We start from the raw sequence: 6,000 nt of genomic DNA on the forward strand, positions 1-6,000 counted from the left end.
ACACCATTAACTTCCCTAAATAAAACGGTCAAGGGATTAATAACAAAATAAATTTCTGTAGTGAAAATAATTATGACTATTAAAAACAATTTTGGTAAATGGAAATAAATTTGTTTTAAAGAATATATTTCCAACAATCCCCTACTTATATTTTTAAAACATTGAGCAAGATTTATATAGTGATGTGCATAAGTAAAGGTATCTTTCGATTTTGAACCTTTACATAGTGCTCGACTCTCAAAAAATCTGACCAAAGAGTGAACATAAGTCTTTGAACTCTATTAGATAATAAGATTTTCCAACACACACAAAACTATACTAGTGTAAAGTCTAAAGCCTGCACATTACGGCGCTGTGCTTGAATCCCGGTTTAATGAATGATCTAGAGAACTGCCCATATTCTCATAGAAAGCGGCCACACTTTCACATCCATATAGGTGAGTTTATCAAGTGTACTCCTGTAGCTATGTACCCCACTCTAAATAGAGTATAAACATCATTAAGAGTTTTAAAAATAAAACACTCAACCTTTACTCGCTTCAGGATATCATGATGTGGGATAACCTCTCAAAAGCATGATTCTCTATATACATATTATCTGTGACTTAGTCCCATTTAAACCTACATTTTGGGATTTCCATTCATAGGTAGGGATTACCTTTTGAACCTACTTCTGGAATCTTGAGTTATAGGTTGGGTGTTAATCACGAACAACTATGTCCATATCATTTGTGAATCGTTAATCCCTTTGAACCTATTTCTAGGGGGTATCCATCACAAATGACTCAATTCTCAATGGGAATCAACATCATCCCATAAGATGTATTCACGCCTTCTTATTTAATCCTTTCGTCAAAGGATCAACAATAACTATTTTCAGACCATATATAATCCACTCTCATAGCATAAAAAATGCTTTCTATCACCTTATATGTCGACTCTACCGTTGTAATTAACGGTTCTCAACTCTTGCAATAGCCGCGATATTATCGCATTGGATTAATATGTCTGTTCTTCCTCTATCTAGTAGAGTCCTGAATCACTCCATTCCTTGGAGGATTTATTTGAGAGGATATCTCAATCAACATCGCAATAATATCCTTAAAGGATTGCGGTAAACATTTTTAGATAATGTATTTCTAGGTTAAGGTTCTTTTCAGACACCTCATAACCTTCTCAATGTTTTACTAATTATCCATAAATGGATTATTAGTAAATCTGCATATATGTAACCCCCACTATAGAAGTAATATACATATAGTCCATCACGTAGCAAAAAAGCTATGCCATGCTACCATACTCATTTTTTTCTAGTTCAATCACACACAATCACAAACACTATAATACTAGAATCAAATGAGTGAAAACTAGTTTATAAAGACTATAATTTTTATTTCTTTGGAATTCTTTTTCAATGTAGTGGAATAGATCCAAAAGAAATATTTCAATTCAAAAATTACACTATCTTCATCTAAGTCTTTCATGTCAAATAATAAACTAAGCATGTTCTCAGTTTCATTAACATCGTACGAGTTATAATACAAATTCAGCGATTCACTTATGCATATATAGCAAGCAATCTTATGTGTTTGTCACGTCAGTCAATTTTTGAAACCGTTTGATTCAATTGCTTCAGAGCTTGAGTCAAAATAAATAATAACTTATCAAATTTATATGCAGTTCGTTCTTATGGGAACTACAGAATTTTTCATGCTTGATTTATATAGTTTCGACATTTAATTCATTCAATATATTTTTCTACATATGATATACAACATATCACGCATCTTAGAAAAAATATCACCAATCAAGAATGTAAATCCAGCGACATGAAAGTAAGTATCAAAATTAGTTACCCTTTCTCTATTTGTCAAACTCAAACATTTGGTTCTTAAAACCTTTTTTTTTTTTTTTCAAAGATTAAAACTATGAGGAGCTAAGTATCTCAAATAAGGTAATAATTATGACTAAAATTCTTTTTAGTCTTACTACTTACACATCCGTTGTTAATGATCTTGTGATCTCCATTTCTGGCTAGCTCTTTAATCTAAGTTTAGTATTCAAACATACATAGGGTAAATAACCCCCACTATTTTTCAACTCAAAAGGAAATTTCAAATTAACAATACAAATATCTAAAATTGAGAAGTTACTTATGCGAATTGCATTTCTAGACACGTTCATTCAAAAATTTCTATAGACTTCGTTAGACGTCGGATTTCGGTGTTTAATACCAATTCAAAAATTAGAAAGTTTCTTCTTTCATACAAAAATTAGAAATAATTTTTAAGCCCAAATAATTTCTATAAATTCGTATTTGACGTGTTATGTGTTCTTGCTCATTACTAAAAAAGTAATTATCCAATTCAAAATCCTTTTGGCGCAATATAGAGGACGATCAAACAACATCTTTCATGTAGACGTCATTTCATTATTCACTACTGAAAAGATCAATTTTAGTCACCAAATTAGACTTCGTGAAACACCAAAAATATCTTATAAAAAATCTCAAACATTTTATTTCATCCGACGCTTTTGTAAACTAGTAAGATTGGGAGTCTACATGCTTTTATAAGTTGGGTAAAATTTGATACATGTCACTTAAAAAATCTATAGAAATTTTAGAGGAAAACACAACATGCTCATACTCATCAGTAACTTCAAAATTTAGTAGAAGCAAGATAAAATCACATATTTCAAGCACTCCAAAGCTTCAGTCAAATCATATAAGTTGTACAATATTTGGTTCAAACATTCCATTGATAACATTTCTATTGTAGTAGTGCAATGATCAAGTTCAACAAAAGTTTTAATCTCAATCTTGTTAAAAACAAGATAGCGGAAACTAAATTCTTTCTCATTTTGGTGGTATGAACATCTTTAACAAGATAGTTCTACCTGGAGAAAATTTTTGAGACCATACCAATATCAAAATCCTAGAGATGTGAGTATAACTCAACACCACTTTCTTTCAAACGATTTGGTTCAACTTTTGAACCATAACCTATCAAAACAAATATGGTGTGAAACACCACTATATATCACCTCTCACGATATCCAAATTGCACATTAACTTAGCTTGAAAAGCATTGTTAATCACATTTGATATTCTTGCAATGCCATGTCGTAAGACTTGGTTTAAAGAAAGCATATCAAATAACTTCATAATTAAAATTATGTTCATTTCTTGGTGAGAGTTGGTATTCATATTTGTTTCGACTAGGTTTCTTATTCTTTCAGTTTTGGTTTGGTGTCAAATTCTATCTCATAAGTTACAAACTTGTATGAGTCACACATTTATTGTCATGAACAAGAACTCTCAATATCTAGTTTCCATACAACTCATTCTAAGATTGAACAATCAATTTATTTCGATCTAGAATGCAATTATTTGATCACCACAATAACTACAAATAGTTCTTCAAACATACCTCGTTTTCTTTGAAATCTCAATTGATCATAAACCACCGTCCACTCTTTCCACACCAACAAATAAATCAGCAAACCATTGCTCCGTACATCGATTAATCTCTAGTATTTACTCGCAATTTTTGTTTTTCATTGGGAAACAAAAACTTGCTCAAGTAAGTGAAATTATCACCTTTCACAATCATTTAAATATGAGGATTTGTAACCTAAAATAAGTAAGATATGCACTTATGTAAGTACTTAAAAATAAAATAAAAAATTAGAACTCCAAGTATCAAACAAAGTAAAGGTTTATAGTTATAACGTCATAGATTATAACTTTCTACTAAGTATTTTATCAAACATTTGTGGTGCATTAGTTTGATTGCTAACAACAATCTTCTTTTGCATCACCAAAACAAGAGTATGAAGTCCTAGAATAAAAAAATAATTTTTAATGTAATTTCTTACATCTCTAATCTTTATGCTCAAGTATAACGACTCATATTTTTGGGCATACATACACAACGATTTCGAAATCACCACATCTCTCAAAATGAAAATCCAAATGAAAAATTTCAAAATGGGGTTTCAAGATAAATTCCTGATTTATATAATATTTTTCATGTTACACGAATTCGAATTATCTATACAAATATTAGGAAAAATTAATTCAATCATAACTAAATTTATGCCCGTCAGAATCTTTCGGATACGTTATGCAGTTTTCTAAAATACTTTAAAAATATTTTTCGGGCTCCAAAAATTCTGAAATTTGACATGGATGATCCTCATGATGTCTAATATATCTGGTTAAAATTTCTAGATCCAAGGTAACTGGTGAGATTTGTTCCACTATTGATGGTTTTAGTAACATAAAAGAATTAAAAGAGTCGCTTTGGACTAATTTGTAGGCATCATTAAGAGAGTGAGATAGAGTGGTTGTTAAAATATTTATAAGTATTTGAATTAATCGTCATCATACATGGCTAAGAACCCTTAGGATATTATATAAGTGTAACTAAGGAAGCAAATCTTACAGGTTTAGTTTGTCTGACCAGATCATTATTTATGTTAATCGAGAGTCACTCGAAGGTATTCCCATGTATCGGAGAATAACATGTTTATGAGAGGTCTTATCTGCCTACCTAACCGTTGCCACTTATTTTATTCCGCTATATTATTTGCACCATTTCTTCTATTTTGTTGGCAGGTGATAACTTATTATGTTCCTCTAATGCGGCAAAGCTTTCCCTATCAGAGTGGGTAAGATACAATGAATATGTATTGATGAGTGTAAAATGCTTATTCAACCCAATTTATTCAATGGAAAATAGTCGCGCCAGAAACACTCATCATTCGGTGAAGCATATGATGAATGAGACTTTTTTCTATTTTCGCATAATCTAACTTTAGCAGGTCCATTAGAGGTTACCTCAACATCGATGCATCATAGGTTTTCCCGTATGAAGATTTTAATTGAACATTTCATGCATTTTTAAAATTAGCTTTACATGGAAATGTGTTGCGTTGGTTTCTGTGTTTTTGTGATCTCATCACTGGAATGGTTTGTTGTAAGGTTCTCGCTACTTTTAGCATATTCTCTCCTCTGGATTTACAGTAAACTCTTACTCCTGGCTTCAGGTAGGGCCTCCCTGCTTTCTATGGCCTTACATTTTGCTAGATTAGTTAAACTTTCCCCTAAGTTTTTTTTCTTGAGTATAGTGGATTACTGCGCAGTAAACCTGCATATTATGAGATGCTTGGGTAACAACATTTGCAGATTGGTGTGACAGGGTATTAAAAAGGGTGGTTAGAGATTTGGGTTGTTGCATGATTAACCGAAACCAAAAAATTCAAGTTCGTTCTTCTAGATAGTATCCTTCATGCTTAAGACGACGATGATCCATTTTATATCATGTGTGGTTCTAGGAATATTATAGACCTGGTAGTAGTGGAGGATTTATAGCGGAAGTAATGGAACTAAGAAGTGGTCAGGTAGACAAAAATAAGTTGTGGTGGACCTGGCGGTGGAAGCAGGCAAATTTCACATCAATTTCATGGGTTTTCCAATTGTGACTGCCTCAGTAAGTTCTGATTGGAGATTTCACATCAATTTCATAGGTTCTTTTAGCTTGCTTAGTGAAATACCTTAATTCCTATTCCTATCACGTGTGTTCACCATCGACCTTCCCCAAATTGAACAACACAAGAAAGGTACAATGTTTTCCGATTTAGTTTTACTCATTTGGTTTGATTAGTTTCTAGGGGTGGAGTTATTTGTTCCTCGTTGTTTTTCTTGATATAAATAATTAATCGAACATATGCAGGATCTTCGTTACTCCAAGGATGATATAAGGATATAATAAGAGAGGTTTTCTGATACAAAAACTTCTAAATACATATTATGTGATTAAATTTCATAGAGTTAGCTACTGTTTATACTTTATTATATAGGTGTTCTACCAATTTTTATTTCCTTGAATATTATAATATTGCTACACTACCACCACACGTTGTAGCACTAATTTGTATACTAGCTACTTCCTTTAAAGTATGGTAAATTGGTAATCATTTTGGCATCCCAACCAT

This window comes from Papaver somniferum, chromosome 2, assembly GCF_003573695.1.
Source record: "Papaver somniferum cultivar HN1 chromosome 2, ASM357369v1, whole genome shotgun sequence".
Taxonomy (NCBI): Eukaryota; Viridiplantae; Streptophyta; class Magnoliopsida; order Ranunculales; family Papaveraceae; genus Papaver; species Papaver somniferum.